We start from the raw sequence: 18,446 nt of genomic DNA, 5'->3' as shown, positions 1-18,446 counted from the left end.
AATACTCTACGAGAATCGTCTGTGTTAAACATTTGTTTTAAAGCCTCTATACGTAAACATTACATGTAAACATTACGAGTACGCACCTACTCACATACATGTCGTAATGTTTACAAGTAATGTTTACGTACAAAGAGATTTTGAAATAAATGTAAAGTATACGGACGACTCTCGTAGTGTATTTAGTATACGAAATTTTCAAAAATGCCGCGTAGACATTTGACTGCAACAGAAGTTGCACAAATAATCGCATTTCTTGAAGGTTTTTGCGTGCATCATGTAGCGCACCGTGTTGGTGTGCTCACTATCTCTGTAGTGAGTAGAGCTTGATCACGATATCAAGTGACAGGACGTTATACGAGACGTGAAGGCAGTAGTCGTGGTCGAAAAACTACTGTCAGACAAGATCGAGAAATTGTTTGCCACGTTTTGCAAAGACGGACAATAACTGCAAGGAATATTTGCAATGAATTTTATTTACATAACGTATCTGAACAAACGATTCGTAATTCGAAATTCGAAAAAGTAAATGTGTAAAAATTAATAACAGCATTCAAAAACGCAAACTTTCAGCTTTCCAACGCTTTTTTGCTGAGCTTGATCTGTTCACGAGTAACAAGCGATGAAAGTCAAAATGACTATTTTTGCTTAAAATCTCCATAATTCTGTAAAAAAAAATTGTACAGCTATGAACAATCACTCAAAATAAAGGGAAAAGATCTCAATATAAGATGCAAGTAACAAATTCTCTATGATTTTTTTCACGCGAGATGCAGCGCAGCAAATTTGCATTAAAAATTTTTATTTTAACGGTTCAAGCTTCATCATTATGTTACGTTGGTGAAAAGAAAGATAACTGAAATCGTTAAAAAGCGTTTGAAAAAAGAAATTTCAAGCTTTAAAACTTTTTGGATTTTGATTCTACGATAATTTTTCGCCGAGTTCCAGTGATTTGAATATAGCCTAAATTTTCGGTATACGAAAAGTGTTCCCTATTTTTTTTGTAGTGTATAATAAAATGTTTCAAATTTATTTGTGTTGTGTATATTTTATTGCTTTAAAAACACAATTATATTAATTTTCAGACATTTTTAACGAATTTACAGACAAAGGAAAAATGTATTTTTATAAAATAAAGAATTATTAGGTGTACAAATAAGTTTTTGTTGTTTAACAAAAGTTGGCATCACCAGTAAGTTATGGTTAAAATTGTCACATGTAACCGCCATTATCGTAAGGTTGGACATTTGTCAACAATATAACCTTGAATTATTAGTGAATTTTTATTAGTATAATATATTCTTTTGTGTGCGAAAATGTCGAGTTTTGAGCCGAATAAGCGTCATTTGCGGGAACTTTTGATTTACTTCTTCAATTTGAAGAAATTCTCAGCTGAGGCGCATCGATTGCTTGTAGAAGCATATGGTGAGGCTGCCTTAAGTGAGAGAAGTTGTCGTGAGTGGTTTCAAAAGTTTAAGAACGGTGAATTTGACATCAAAGACAAAGAACGTAGCGGAAGGCCGAAAGTGTACGACGTGGAATTGGAAGCATTATTGGATCAAGATTTGTGCCAAACACAAGAAGACAAGCAAGCAATGGACGATACTTTGAATAAAACATAAGGTTCCGTTCTTTCACAATAAATGCCCAATTTTTGATCCGAAAAAAAAAAACGGCGGAAATTTATTTGTACACCTAATAAAATGTATTAATTATTGTTCGAGACTATAGCAATTATTTAAGAGTTTTGACATTTTCTTTTTATTTGCTCTGTTTTATCCGCGAGTAGTGAGGGCTACTGACAGCCATCGAACTCATTGTAGTTCATTTCTTCGATGCACCGAGTCGCGCGGCGCTGTCACTAGCTCCTCACACGCGCGATTTTCGTTTGCTCTCATCGCCGGTAACTATGCATCTCGGTAACTATGCAAATAAACATGCCCAAAAAAGGGCACGTCCAAATCCATGCCCAAATAAGTCTCGATATCGGTTCCCTACCGCCCCTTTTCTCGCCTCCGATCGTAATTGTTTTACGAGGCATAATTCTTGAGTCTCTCGCAGCCCGGCACCGAAATTAGATCGTCCAGCAGATCTCTCCCGTCTTCCGCCGATCCTAGCTGCGGGGATTCACTTCCGCTTCTTTCCTCTCAGTCGCGCCGTGATAGTGCGCGTGAATTAATTCTTCCGTCAACCCACGTTGTTTAATCCTTCAATTTTGTATTCGCGTGAATGTGGTGAGTGTATTACGTCCGTGCGAAGGTGGCCGTATCTTTCCCGCGAACGTCCTCTGCCTCGCGCACAAGATCTTCGTCGGATCGCGCGCAAGATTTCCGGATTCGCGAGGGCCTCGATCTCGAGGCTCTGCAAGATTTCCGCGTCGATTAGGCAGCGCAATATCAGGGCGTATCAAGATATCCGATACCTTGTAAAAGATACGGTTCGCCTCTCGCTCCGAACGGTCGTTTGTAAATAAATAATTAAATGTGAGTGACATCAACGCCTCCTTATTCCTATCACCTCCCGTGAATCTCCCGCATTCCTGACCACTCACTTCGCGTCTCTATCGGGACGGATCCCGGCATTCCCTCCGTGCGATCGCGTTTACCCTACGCACGCGCGAACAATTATATTAATTTTATGTTAAAAAATCTCATGTTATTAAAGAGAAAATTTTATTCAAGAAAAAAAAGTTGCTCGTCAAAACTTGAATCCGCAATGTCAAAATTAAAAGGTTAGCACGCTGCTGCTGTGCTGTGTGTTAAAATATTTTCTTCTTGAGGTTGATGCTCGTAATTTTTACGATTTTCTTGCTATCGCTTGAGTAATTTAGACTATCTTTTTACCTAGTAACATTTGACATAATAATTTATTAACAGAATAAGTCAATGATCCAAATTGATCATTATTACATTGTGACCTCTTCTTGTTAGATAGATTTCTCTTTGTTGCTTGTGTACAAATAGTACAAAACGTAGAAACAGTTATTAAAAATGTTTTATCTTACATATTCAAATGGCTTGGATATTTTTAAAGTAAACAATATTTTTGGGCCTTTATTATTAATAAATTATTTTTTTAACGCCGTTGACCTTAGTGTTCTCGTACTTGTAAATTTTGTCACAAAACGCAGAAACAATTTTTACAACTTAACAATTATAAAAAATTTTTTATTTTACATATGTTTGCATGGATACTTTGGGATAAATAAACTGGATCTGGGCCTCGATTGTTAATAAATAAATTTTTTATTACATGTGCACCGAAAGTTTTTTTTGTGATCTTCCGGTCGCAAAGTCACCGTTTATCTACAACCCAGTTATTCCACGCAAGTGAACTATTATTTTACTGTTTTTGTGCCCTCAATAGATGACATGATGGCATAAAAAATATTTTTTTTCCAACGACCAACTGACTTTATCTACTTCTAACTTTATTATTTTATTTACGTTACCTCGTGACACGCATACGGTAACTTTTGTATGATTACTGACGCTTCACCGCTTTTGCGAACCTAACCTTGGGTGGGAGAGGTTCAATGGCGCACAGTACAATTGGACACGTTGCAATTGCCTACCGTGCTATTAGACACGAAACATTGCGCACTGTTCAATTGGACACTATTCGATTGGACACAGTTTGATTGGACACCGTTCCATTGGACACAGTTCGATTGGACACTGTTCCATTGGACACAGTTCGATTAGACACAGTTTGATTGGACACCGTTTGATTGGACACCATTTGATTGCGCACCGTTCAATTGCGCACCGTTTAGTTGCACACTGTTCAATTGCACACTGTTCAATTGCACACCGTTCAATTGCGCACCGTTTAATCAAACGCATATTAAATATTCATACATTATGGCTGCGTTTGCAATGTGTACATAGCTTAGCGACTTGGATGGGATGGATGCGGGAGGGGAGAGCCGAAGGTTCCCCTTGCACTCTCCCCGTGTGCGTGTGCGTGTGTGTGTGTGTGTGTAAAGCATTTACTGCACCACATGAGTTTGCGACTTAAATAGTGTGCAATTGAACGGTGCGCAATTGAACGGTGCGCAATTGAACGGTGCGCCATCGAACTGTGTCCAATCGAACTGTGTCCAATCGAACTGTGTCCAAACGAACTATGCGCAATTGAACGGTGCGCAATTGAATGGTGCGCAATTAAACGGTATGCAAGTTTCGTGTCTAATAGCACGGTGGGCAATTGCAACGTTCAATTGTACTGTGCGCAAATGAAGGCCTCTCACCTTGGGTAGGGTCACCTGTCAATTTACATTCAAAGACTACGACGCACAAAAAATATTGTGTACAGCATGTGCGGATCGGCTATTGCTATTTGTGCATGTAAACTTGCCTTTGGCTCGTGCATCCATTCTACATTTGCAGGAAATATCCAACGTTCCTCACTTGTACACAATATACTATTTTTCTAACATCACTGATTTTAGGAATTGTTTTCATATTTGTACATTTGGGCATAAAACGCAGAAGCAGTTATTCGAAATTTTTATCTTACAAGGGGACCTTACGAGTCATGGAACACCGATTTTTTTAATACTTATAGGATTTGAAGATCAGTGCCCGGACTTCAATTTCCTAAAGCAGTACGATGCACTTCTTCAAAAATACTCGAGAAAATTGATTTTGAAGATTTCCGATATCTGTAAGTACAGAAAATTTTAACCTATTGTCAGAGCCGCTCGTAGCCGAGCGCACAGAGCTCTAGTTTCGTAAGCGCGGAGTCGATTCTCGCTCTGGCCTCAATTTTTTTTTCATAAGTTAATAAAGTTTTTTTTTTAATCCTATATCTTAACATTTATCAAATTGAAATGCTAATTAATTATTAAATATTTATTCGTTATTTTTTAAATAAAAATTAAATTGGCTCATGTAATACTGACGAGTAATGTATTTATTATTAATATATTTTATAACATACATGAATTAATAACTCATAAAAATTAAACAACCATTTTTATAAATATTATTTTTGTTTTTTATATTATTTTTGTATTTACTCGTAATCTCTTAAAAAGTATTTCATTTTCTTTAATGTTTTCCATTTTTTGTACCAAATTTTAATTTATTATAAATATTCGCATTTTCAATCAAGTAGTAATTAAAAATAAAAAATGTTAATTTTTATTTAAAAAATAACAAATAAATATTTAATAATTAATTAGCATTTCAATTTGATAAATGTTAAGATATAGGATTAAAAAAAAACTTTATTAACTTATGAAAAAAAAATTGATGCCAGAGCGAGAATCGAACCAGCGACTCCGCGCTTACGAAACTAGAGCTCTGTGCGCTCGGCTACGAGCGGCTCTGACAATAGGTTAAAATTTTCTGTACTTACAGATATCGGAAATCTTCAAAATCGATTTTCTCGAGTATTTTTGAGAAGCGCATCGTACTGCTTTAGGAAATTGAAGTCCGGGTACTGATCTTCAAATCCTATAAGTATAAATAAATCGGTGTTCCATGACCCGTAAGGTCCCCTTGTTAGATATAAAAAAAGAAAATGTAAAAATTTTTTAAATACTTTTATGTATGTGCAAATTCAATACTTAATTAATCTTCTAAATTATTTTTCTTAACTTTCAGGGTACGAACTATAATAAAGTTACGATTAGTATCAACAGCGTAACTCCTTAACTATTTCGGCTTATATCTCCGAATAAATTTAATTGATTTTAATGCTTTTTTTTCAATCGAAAGAAAAAAGATTCAGAATTATAGTATTGGTTAAAAAGTCGAACATATTAAAAGAAAAGAGATTTTTTGAAAAATTTGCCTTTTTTTAAACGCCCGTATTTATTAGAAAAAAAGATAAAGCAATTAAAATGGTGGTCAATAGAAAGGTGAAAAGTGAACTTTAAGAATTTCTGATCAGATTTTTTATTCTGTTCTAAAACTATATTTGGCGGTATGAAAATGTGATATTTTCTGATATTTTCCGATGTCACCACAATAAGGTGTAACGTGAAATACTCACATTTTTTATACAAATAAATTCTTTAAAATGTTTTAATTTTTTATCATCAATTTTTTTAATTTTTAATTCTCCGCGAAGACGCTACGCTACTATTTATTAACCTATTAAGTCCCATAGCGAAACAAGTCGCGATAACGAAAAAATGTTAACACGGTTCCTAGCAACGCCCTAGCAATGATTTTTGCAACAAAAAGTTAGATGCAAAAAAATTTTTTTAACAATTTATTATATAAACAAATTAACAAAGAATTATTTTATTGTAGATTAAAATAAACCACGCCAATCGATTTTATGCAAAAAACCACGACAAAAATATATATAATAACTCTATTTATTATAAGAAAATTTAGAAATAATTTTTAATGCATAAATGAGGGTATTTACATGACCATATTATACATGATTACTTGTTAATTTGTTTATAACAAATTGTTTAAATAAGTTTTTGCAATTAACTTTTTGCAAAAATCATTGGTAGAAACGCTGCTAAGAACTACGTCAACATTTTTTTGACATCGCGACTTGTTTTGCCATGGGACTTAATAGATTAAAAGTAACAAATAACTGATAACTTTTTATTTATTTATTTTGCATTAAACTTTACAAAAAGAAACAAGTTAGAGTTAAAATCATTTCTATGCAAATTTAATTTTACCTAATACTTTATAACGTTCCGTATCAACTATAACGATATTTTTTTTAAATGATTTGCTCAGTCTTAGAATAAAACGTTTTCTTTTATTTTAGTAGTACTGTTTACGAAATGCAGAGTCTGGCTGCGGCGTCTCGCTGGAATGGACGTCGCGACACCTTTGATCTTGTCATGAAAACACTTATGTTGAAATAATTTGCTTAGTACTGAACTTTTTAAGATAATAGTTAAAATATGTAAAAATATAAAAAAATGGGTCTGGCTACTAGTAGTGGCTTGGAAATCGGTCTAGCAGCTTTTTTAATGTTGTCCGCCCGAACACGCCGGCACGCCGGTAGCTCGTTGTCTAACGGCCCCGAATATTATTTATTGTTTTTTGTATAAAAAAATGTTTTAGTAGAGTCTGGCATGCAATTAGCAGTGGAAAACGAGTCTGGCAGTTCTCTCTTCCTAAAGTTGTTGCAAAAACTCGATGTGTAGAATTATTTGCTTAGAGTTGTAACTTTTTAAGATAATAGTTAAAATATGTAAAAATATTTAAAAAATGGGTCTGGCTACTAGTAGTGGCTTGGAAATCGGTCTAGCAGCTTTTTTGATGTTGTCCGCCCGAGCACGCCGGCACGCCGGTAGCTCGTTGCCTAACGGCCCCGAATATTATTTAACACTTTACACATTATAAATGACTTTATTAAAAGTAAAATTTATTGAAGTAACAATTTTAATATATGAAATTGTAAAAAAATTAATGTGGCTGCTGATATTGGCCAAAAAATCTGTTTGGCAACCTCTTTAACGTTTTAATTAATATTATTTTTACTTTAAATTTATATTTTTTCTTATTGTTATTAATTTTGTTGATGTTTGAGATATCGCGAATTATTTCTTTATAACAAAGGAACACCACATAATTTCGAGAATTTTCATGAGCTAGCTAATCTAGCTAGGCACTCTATTTTTTGCATGATTTTCACATATTGCGTGTCTGAGTACACCAAACCCTTCACAAAGCACAGGCCTATAAATACATATGCAAAGGAAAACAACAGATTTTAAGTCTGTTTACACTGAAAGAAGAAGATTTTATACATAACGCTTTCAATAGGTTTTGAAGATAGTTGTGAATTATAAGAAATATTTGTCAAGATTTGTCATGTCCCGAGCACGAAGAAGCTGATACTAAAATAGTTTATCATGTTTGTAACATTAATTACAATTCAAATGTTTTAATAAGATGCTCCGATACAGATATTCTTGTTATTATGCTAGGAAATATGGATAATTTGAAAAACGATAATATTAAAATTTGGATTGAAGTTGGTGTATCAAATGCATAAAGATTTATAAATGTAATAGAATTATATAAGTCATTTGGTAAAAACATCTGTAAAGCTTTGCCTGGATTCCATGCATTCACTGAGTGCGACTACAATCCTGCTTTAGAAGAGGAAAAAAGCGACCCTTAAGTATTTTATGCAGCTCTGATATTTATCAAAAAGCCTTTGCTTTAGGAAATATTGAAAACAACGATTTAACAAGTATATTTCAAATTTTAGAAGAATTCACTTGCAGAGTTTACGGAATAAACAAAATTAATACCGTTAATGAGTCGAGATACGCAATGTTTACCAAAGCTTATTCATGTAAAGGTACAAATGAAGTATCGAAAATATGTGCCAAAAATTTTGATGCGTCAGTCTGAATTGAAGCAACAACTTTTAAGAGCATCATACATCGCAATTGCTTGGGGAAATGCTCATTACAGCACATGACAGATTTGGTTCCTGTTGAGAACGGCTGGAAAGAAGTTGATGGAAAGTACGAGTTTACTTGGTTTCAAGGAGAACAGCTACCCATGTTCGTGAGCGATATATTATTTGAATTAAATGAAAAAGAAAATAAAGGTATAAATTAATTGTATTTTAAACTAATGCAATTAATATCAAATAAATAAACTAATAATAAAATAATTTAATAATAATTTAACAAATAATTTAAAATTAATAAGAACACTTATCATGACTAAAAAATATAATTATCAGAGTACTTTTTTACAAATAAAACGAGTTAATTTATTTTATAAAAATTTTGTTTTTATCATAGCTTATTAAAATTTACAATTTTAATAATCAATTCAACTTTAAATTATTTTCAGATGATGAACGTGCTCAAGCAAATAAAATCGTCGAAGAATTTGATGACGATATCAACAGTACTGAGCTTAGCGATGTAGAAAATGACTATTTATTGGATATTGAAAGTTTAATTTCAGATAATTCAGATTTTTAATTAATACATTTTTAATAAACAAAGTTGATTGATTTTGTATAAGTGCATACTTACATAATGTCGATTACTTTAAAATACGGTTTTATTTTTAAACATTTATTTTTTGTTTTATTATTACATAACATGTCATAATTACATATCAGTTTACTACTATAATATATAATAAGCATAAAATTGTTGTTTTTCTTTAGACAAGCTCTAATCTTTTTCAATAAGTAATAATTAATAATATTCAGAGATACGACGGGCAGTGGGTTGCCGGCGTGCTCGGGCGGACGACATTTAAGGGCTGCCAGACTCATTTTTTAATAATTTTACATATTTCAACTATTATCTTGATAAGTTACAGCTCTAAGCAAATGATTCTACATATCGACATTTTACAACAACTTTGGGAAGATGCCAGACTCATTTTTCAGTGCCAATTGCATGCCAGACTTTATTAAAACAATTTTTTATATAAAAACCAATAAATATCTATAAGTTCAGTAGTAAGCAAATTATTCCAACGAAGTGTTTTTACAACAAGATTAGAGGCGTTGCGACGTCCATTCCAACGCGATATGCTAGCCAGACTTAGCATTTCGTCAACAGTACTACTAAAATAAGAGAAAACGCTTTATTCCAAGACTAAGCAAATCACTGACACTTTTTTGTTGTTACCTTCCGGGCTATAAGGACACAGTAGTTCCACCAAGCAGTGAACTAATCAACTAATGCTTGGAATCTCAAAATCCTCTCGCTTTCGACTCCCCTATTCCTTTGTTTAAAAATGGCGCTCTTCAAAATTTGCCGGGGCTAACCTGAGGTTTTTTTGTTATTCCTGCATTGCTGCACTAATGCAATAAGTAAGAATGAGAAAAAATATATTTGTCTTATTTTAACTTATTGCACCAGTGCAGCAGTGCAGGAATAAAAAACAAACTTCTAGTTGGTACCCTGTGGATTAATTATCAAACTATTACAACTGTTAAACTCTTACATTAACTATGTTAATTACGATACATCTTGATGTTCAATTGTCAAATAACTGGCATTTACTCCAGCGACAAGTGAACTAAGCAAAAGAACTAATCAACATTGTGGAAAAGACCAAATTATCTTTTTAAAAAAGGTAAAAAAAGGCGCCAAGTGTATAGTTTTTCTTTGGAAAAAAATCAAATTCAAGATAGTATTAATGATCAAATTCAACCTAAGTGATATATACCTTTATGATTAGAAAAAATTACATTTATTTATGTATCAAATGAATTCAAGATAATACTGTTCATCAAATTTAATCAAAAAATATATATATGTATTACAAAAATCTAAGATGATACTTTGGATAAAATTCAACCTAAGTAATACACATTAACTTCCTCTACAAAAACAATGACATTAAAACATTTTGCGCCAATTAAAATAATGGATATTTATATGAACTAAAACATCTACTCTATTGCTATTTTTTGGACAGCATTCATAATTAAGATATTGACTGCTTTGCGCCTATACAAGGATGTAACGAAAAAGAAGAATAATGTAAAGCAGACTAATTATAATAAATATATTTTATTATAACTAAATGTTTTATTTTAAATAAATATTTTTTTAAAAAACTTGGCCGTGTTAAACCCTCCGAATAAATATATTAATTGTCATTATATTGATTTATCCTTGCTCCTTGTGCGTCAGTTTAGCAGGGCCAAATTTTTTGAAAAAATATTTATGATAAAACATTTAAAATTATAGTAAAATATTTATTTGTTTGCTTTATATCATTTTTCGTCTTTATTATATCCTTGTATAGGCGCAAAGCAGCCAATATCTTAATTATATATGAATACTGGCCAAAGAATAGTAACAGAGTAAATGTTTTAGTTCATATAAATATCCATTATTATAATTGGCGCAAAATGTTTTGACATCATTATTTTTGTAGAGAAAGTTAATGTGTATTACTTAGGTTATTACTTGAATTTTACCCCAAATATCACCTTAGGTTGTTGTGATATATATTACTTATATATGTATCATTTTGGTTGAATTTGATGAACAGTATTATCTTAGATGGTAATTATTTACAATAGGTACTTTTCCGAATTTTGATATTTTTTCATAACTTTTTTGGTAAACAGCTTTGTTGTGACTCCGACAATGATAATCAATTGGGGGAGCCCGAAAAAATAGCTTCTGAAAGCTACATCGAAAAAAATAGGCGCTTCTGTTTAAAGCAGCCCTATCAGCAGAACATTGTGGAAACAAACGATTGTAGTGACTTCTATCCCACTCTGGTACGGCAGAGAACGCGTGGGCGGGGTAGGAGCTCCGTTCTTTCTCCTGCACCCTCTCCCCGTAATTTTTCCTAACCTAACCCAAATATTTTAAAGTCGCTATTTGGTTAATGCAAAAACATTGGAAATGTACAGCATGGAAAGTCGCAAACCTATGTGGTATTGTACAAGCGTGGATGTCGTTTATTTTACGTAAGGCACTGATATCATGTATCGTATTTATGAAACGTAAAGTAAACGACGTCTACATTTGTACAGTACCATGTACCACATACGTTTGCGATTTTCCACGCTGTTTGTTTTCAATGTTTTTTCATTAACCAAATAGGGACTTTAAGGGGCTACATACACCCAGAGACGTAAACAATAGGCCTTTTTCTCGATTTTTTTTTTTAAAACGTAATGTATGTAATCAATCCTAGTTTTCTTTACTTTAAAATACATTCTTAGAACATGTTTCAGAATAAATTTGAACTAAAAATATTAAAAAATGGCGGAGATATTGTCCTCGTCGCAAGACCTTGTTAAAAAAAAGTGCTTTGCAGTGCCAATTGCAGCTCGTACAGAACTTATCTGAAACAGACCAGCCTAGAATTTTCTTAAATTGAATGATATTATCTAGTCTTTATCGTGGCCGATTTTTAAAATGTCGATTTTTGGCAAAATGGCGGCAGTTTAAAAAAAAAGCAATTTTTTAGGGTAAAAATTGGTCGTTTTTTTAACAAAAAAAAGTAAGAGCTCTAAAAAAAACCGCCACGATAAAGACTGCCTTTTTTGTGTAGATTAAGCCCTCCAAATTTTAAGTAAATTGGTCTAGCCGTTTCCGAGATATTTTTGGCACGCGTTTTGAAAACGGTTTCGAAAGAAACGCGTTTAAAGTTTGACATTCGGTTAAAACGTAGATAATTTCTTTTCAAACTTACATAGAGTCATCCACTCCAGGGCCATACAGTGAACCCTCCTCATGTAGCGGCTTCAAAGACTTCGATTCTAGCTTGCCGGCGTAATCTTGCGTAAGCTATCTGCTGCAAAGGATTAGAAAGCGCTCATCGCGCCCCAGCAAACGCGCTTGGACCTTTCTTGCTATATCTCCGACAATTTTCAAGGAATCACTTTGAAACTTGCAAGGGATATTCTCAAGACCTTATACTTTACGAATATGCAAAAAACAAAAAATCCATTTTTTCAAAATTTCTGGGTGTATGTAGCCCCTTAAAATGTTTGGGTTAGTTTAGGTTAGAAAAAATTACGGCGAAGGGATGCAGGGGGAGGGATGGAGCCCCACCCCCCGCCCACGCGTTGTCTACATAATCCTTGCAAATTTCCATGCTTTAAATTTTAAGAATAATAATATTTATTAAACTTTTTCGTCAACTTTAACTGTTAATATCTCTCTTTGCGTGGCAGAACGACGCTTTTTTCTGCCAGATTCGTTTGTTTTGTGCAGTGAGAAATGAGTATTACCGTGATGAGTAATAGTAAAACGTTCTGGTACAAATTAAAAAAGTATGGTATTTATTAAATTTTTGTATTAATAATTTTTTGTGTATAATTCAAAAACTAAGGCCGAGCGGCGGTAACGTGTATAGGGAAAAGTTGTTTAGAATGATAACCTTGACAATATATTTGAAGGTCATCAAAATTGATGAGGAATCGCTAATGTAAATAATTACCAAATTATTTTGAAAAAACGGCCAAAAAAATTAGTAGGTTACATATTTTTCGGGCTCCCTCGATTAATTATCGTTGTCGGAGTCACAACAAAGCTTACTAAGAAAGTTATCAAAAAATATCAAAATTCGGAAAAATACTTGTTGTAAATAATTACCTTTTAGATTCATTAGATACATAAATAAATATATGTGATTTTTTCCAACTATAAAGGTATGTATCGCTTAGGTTGAATTTGATTAGTACCATCTTAGCGTCTTTTTTACCCTTTTTAAAAAGGTAATTTTGTTTGGATATCATGTATTTTGTAGTGTTTTAATAATTGTTAATATTGATTTACAATTACAGCCACATTTAATTTACGCACAATTCTATATAACACATATCAAATATCTCATTGACACCAGTGTAAAATCTGAACTACGTTATTCACTGATTAATTAACTTTACATTGGTGTTAATGATTAAATAGAAGAGGTGTGATGTAGAGTTGTGCATTGGTTAAATATTGATAAATTGTTGTAAGGATAAAGATTATCTTTTGTCACCAAGGTACTAACAATACGTTACTAATAAAGCAAAGAATAAAAATTAATATTATTTAAAATATTTATTAAAGCTAATTAATAGTTAATGTTGATGGACAATTACAGTAACATTTAACTGATGCACAATTCTGTGCCACACAATATCTTGTCTATCTCATCGACATCAATATAAAATTGAATCAGAGATCGAATAATATAGTTCAGTTAAATACATCTGTATAATAATAAAATGCTAATCTGAGAACATTTAGTATAACAATTTCATATATTTCAAATATTTTTAATAAAAATTTATATCATATTGACATATTATAATCTCACACTGCATGTCACTTAACGCGAGCTACTGGCAAGCCACTTGATCCAATAATATACACTGTGCAAAATCTCTTTTGGATGCGTTCCGAAATTTACTATGCAAAAGCGCAATACCTAAAAGTGCACGAACAGACCTACTATTCCGAAATTTACTAGCAAGTGGCGCCGCATCGCAATTTGCGATGTATCTGCTGCGATACTTTCTTATCATAGAAAGTTAGCGCCGCTGGTGTTAAAACAACGAACCGCACGTTTCCTCGTCTTGCTTTTCTGATCCCCTTAAATGCCTACAAGATTGATGACGACGTATTTTAAATGAAAATTTTGACATTTGAATTTTGCGTCGTGATATCTCCTTTCATAGGGCACGTAGAGGAAAAATAAAAACAGTTTTCCTATACAAATCGATCTCAAACTTTCAATTGAGCTTAGTTAGAACTCGATTAGTTTAGCCGTTTTTGAGATCCGATAATCTCGGGTGCATACAAGTCGCGTATTTGCGTAAAGAACACGGTCGGTCTCGTACTACACGTTTACTTGGCCCGAACCATTATCGTGTCTCTTGATGTTTTATTGTCTTTTTTAGGATAGTATTAATGTTTATTACAACATAATAAATAAGAAATGTCTGAGGAATTGAATTCCAAAACTGACATTGTAGGCAGTAACAGCACATTTCAGATGTGACCCGGCATGGGTAGTGAAAAAGTCAATTATAAAATAAGTTGAATTAATATGAATTTTATTTCTAAAACCAGGTAGTTTAATTATTTAATACAGATGATGCAATATCAATAAAAACAGCTTAGGAAGTATTGAAAGATAAATGACTTGAATATGAGTTAATATATATTTAAACTTACTTTAAGCAATTACAAAAAATTATGAAGAACTTAGAGAGAAGAGGTATGCTTCTAACTGAATTTATGGATCCGATAACTAATATACTGTGTTTGACACAAATGAAGAGATAAAGAGTTAGCATTGCGGATAGTGAACTGTATTTTATACAAATCACAACTAAATTGATTTTATCCAATTCCGAATTAATTTTATAAGATAAATAATACTTTGTAAATGCAGTCAATAAGATTTACAGACAGAAATCAACAGAAAAATTAGATACATTTATTTTTCTGTTAAATTTTTCTGTTAAATCTTAGCTTCAAGTTACATTCAAATAAAAATTATATTGTCAGTAATTATTTAGTTTAGTTAAATATAATATAAATTGATATTTTAATATCATTCACTTTAACGATACTTGTTACAATTATCCTGCAAGTATTTTTTAATTCAGAAAATATTGTTACGGAAGAAGCTTAATCATAACACACACAAATACATTATGCGAAAAAATATAACAATAATAATATATAACATTCAATGCACAAATATGTCACGACAGAAATGATGAACAATATAAACCATAACTCAGGTAGCAAGGTTTCGTTTAATTGCAGATGTCCAATATAATGTAGTACATGGGTTAGCGACTTGTACGTAGTGGGTGCGGGAGGGAAGGGGGCACGAAGGCTTCCCTTACATCCCCCGTGCGTGCGTGTGTGCGTGCATGCGTAGCATTCTTTCACTGTATGGGTTTGCGACTTCCTACGCAAAACGAGATGCTCGTAAAAATACATATATAGACATTTGAAATTTGCGCGCATGGTTTGTGCTGGACAGAGCATGCATTTGTGGCCAAGAAGGATACAGTCATAATTTGTGAATATTTAGATGCGATCCGTTTGACTGTGCGCAAATGCAACGTGTGTAATCGAAGAATGTGTTCAATAGCACGGTGTGCAATTGCAACGTGTCTAATTGTGCTGTGCGCAAATGAAGTCTTCTCGAAAGATCATATAAGTGATCTTCAAAGGAACATATACTACGTTAATTTACATCAAAATTTGTGACTTGAACAAAGTTGTTGTTCGTTGACAGTAAAACAAAAGGAACTCGCAATCGTTGTCAAGTGACCACCGACCGTGGTCATAATAATAAAACAAAAGGGAACACGCAAAACGTCGTCAAATATGTCTGCCGTTTGCAGTTACATTTTACGAATATAGCTAAGATGGCGGAGGCAGCATTACAACTTTATTTGAAAGAACGGGAGATAGAACCGTATATGAGAAATACATGTGATGTAAAAAGCTTTGGTACCAGACTTACGTGAATATTGCAGATCTGCGAAATTGGCAAGAAGCGTCCTTCTGTTTGTGTCCAGCTAGGGACACTTACTTTTATTTATCTATTCTAGGATGATAAACGCTTGCACGTACTTACTGTATTGGCTAACAGCCTCTTTCAAGTCTTTAGGCTCATCATCTTTTTAATTTAAAGATGGCTCAAGTAGCCAAAACTTCCGGTTTTTGTAAGACTTGCAACGAATTTATAATTATCACAGTATATTGAGAAAAAACTAATAGCTTCCACGATACTTTCGATTAACGTAAGCTAATAGACTCATCGTGAATTACATTATCACTTTTACTATTCTTACAGCAAAAGATTACTCGATGCGAAAAGGGAACGGACCATACGCGACAACGTGTTTATTTCTCTTGACGACCGCGAACAAGAAAAAGGTCGAGCTTTCCCGGGCACTACATGGTCGACTCGTACTAATTCACGCGTCGCAACCGATTGCTAACGAGCGCTTGTCCACCTGCGGACTATCAGCACCGTTATTTAATGTTGCCAACTTAAAGATGGTCTTGCTCCGACCAATCATCTATCGACTGTGATGAATATGAAAGAAATTGAAAGTGAATACGGAAAAATTATTTTTGATTCAGTTTTGAAAGAATAAAATTGGATTTATTACTATTTCAAAAATAAATAAAACATTGAAAACAAACAATGTTAAAATCCTAAAATTTTATTCTGTTATTAGAGTAAAAATAAATACGCTACTGTTACATTTTGCGACGTGGAATGTTTATTTTTTACATACAAGATGATTTTTTTAGTCAAGCACAAAGGAGGAAGATCTATAAGGACCAAAAATGGTCCATATGAGTAAATTATATATATATATATATATATATATATATATATATAAATTTTATATATATGAAAGGGTGCTGAATATACATGATATTTTTACAATTATTGTCTCGAAATTATTATCTCGAAAAAAGTTTGCATTTATTATGAAAATCGAAGATGTTTTAAGCGATTTTGCATGTATCCATGCAATTGTTTTTGTAAAAATCTTACTTTAAATGATTTTTTAAATTGTTTTTTAAAAACATTTAGAACTGAATTAAAACAAAATCTTGCAATATTTAGAAAAATAACTCAAGAAAATTAATTAAAAATTAGATACTTTACTTTGTGTGTATATAGTATAGATGTTTTGTAAGATTTATACAAATTAGAATTTCTATATAAATAATGTGTAATTTTTATTTGAGTACATTTTGTATTTCAATTACATTATATGAAAAATTATATATTAAAGGTTCAGATTCTGTGCTAATTAAAATGCATTAATTGTGTTAAAAATTAACACCGTAGGGACCGACATTGGACTTTTTGTTTAGACAGCATCTGTATTTAGAGACTAACAGTATATCCAAAAAAACCAACTAAAAATCTCTCTTCTCAAATTATGTTTTTACTAAAGGGAAGATTTAACCAATGCACAAGTATAGAAACTATAAATGGAAGATAACGAGTTTGGAACGATAAAAAGGTGATTGCTAAGAGATCAGTTGGTCTCTGAAACTAAAATAAATTAAGTTTTAACACCCTAAGTATCTGGATACTGTTGGTCTCTAAATGCAGATGCTGTTTAGACGAGAAGTCTAGACAGCATCTGTATTTAGAGACCAACAGTATCCAGATACTTAGGGTGTTAAAACTTAATTTATTTTAATTAGCACAGGATCTGAACTTTTAATAATATGATTTTTTGTATGATGTGCTTGAAATACAAAGTGTACTTAAGTAATAGTTATACATAATTTATATAGAAATTCTTATTTGTATAGGTAATTTTACAACTTCAAACATCTATGTTATATGGGACTGTCCCGATTGCGCACATAAGCGATTGGACACAGTAGTATTTCCTGATTGGACCCAGTCCCGATTGCACATCGACCCGATTGTACACGGACCCGATTGCGCACCGACCCGTTTGCACACGATACGATTCTGCATTGCAGATAGTACATGGGTTAGCGACTTGGACGAGGTGAGTGCGGGAGGGGGGACGAAGCCTCCCTTGCACCCTTCGTGTGCGTGCGTGCGTGGGTGCGCGCGCATAAAACATTTTTTGCACCAGATGGGTTTACGATTATAAAATATGAATAAGAAAGAAAAGTACTTATAATAAATATTTTGTACGTATTTTTATGTCTGAGTTTGCCAGGAATAAAAAAATTGTGATAAATATTTATGAAAATATTAAAAATAAATATTTATGCTATTATAATCTAAAAATATAAAAAATATTTTGAGTTTATATATCATAAATATTTTTCAGTACAGTTTAAAAATATATTTTATATATCGTTAATAATAATTTTTGTATTATTTCCAAACAATTTATGAAAAACAATTATATAACTTTTAAAAAATGTTTTTTAAAAATAAATTTGTAAAATATTTATAAAATTTATGCTAAATTTTCTGTGCTATCTAGGTTGTTTTTGCATTATTCTGCGATGCGGAATCGTA

General features: G+C 32.6%; 1 protein-coding gene and 1 long non-coding RNA gene across 7 annotated transcripts in view; both read left to right on the top strand.

Moving 5' to 3' along the window:
- LOC105836904 overlaps positions 1–18,446 on the top strand; it is a 117,520-nt gene that overhangs the window by 39,511 nt on the left and 59,563 nt on the right. The window lies entirely within an intron of this gene.
- Positions 5,460–12,393, top strand: LOC118647784. Its single transcript, XR_004964921.1, has 2 exons — positions 5,460–8,556; positions 8,808–12,393. It is a non-coding gene; the product is annotated as an uncharacterized LOC118647784 (long non-coding RNA).

The sequence above is a fragment of the Monomorium pharaonis genome, chromosome 1 (assembly GCF_013373865.1).
Source record: "Monomorium pharaonis isolate MP-MQ-018 chromosome 1, ASM1337386v2, whole genome shotgun sequence".
Classification (NCBI taxonomy): Eukaryota; Metazoa; Arthropoda; class Insecta; order Hymenoptera; family Formicidae; genus Monomorium; species Monomorium pharaonis.
Note: the sequence above shows the minus strand (reverse complement) of the source record. Positions and strands in the feature narration are given on the sequence as shown.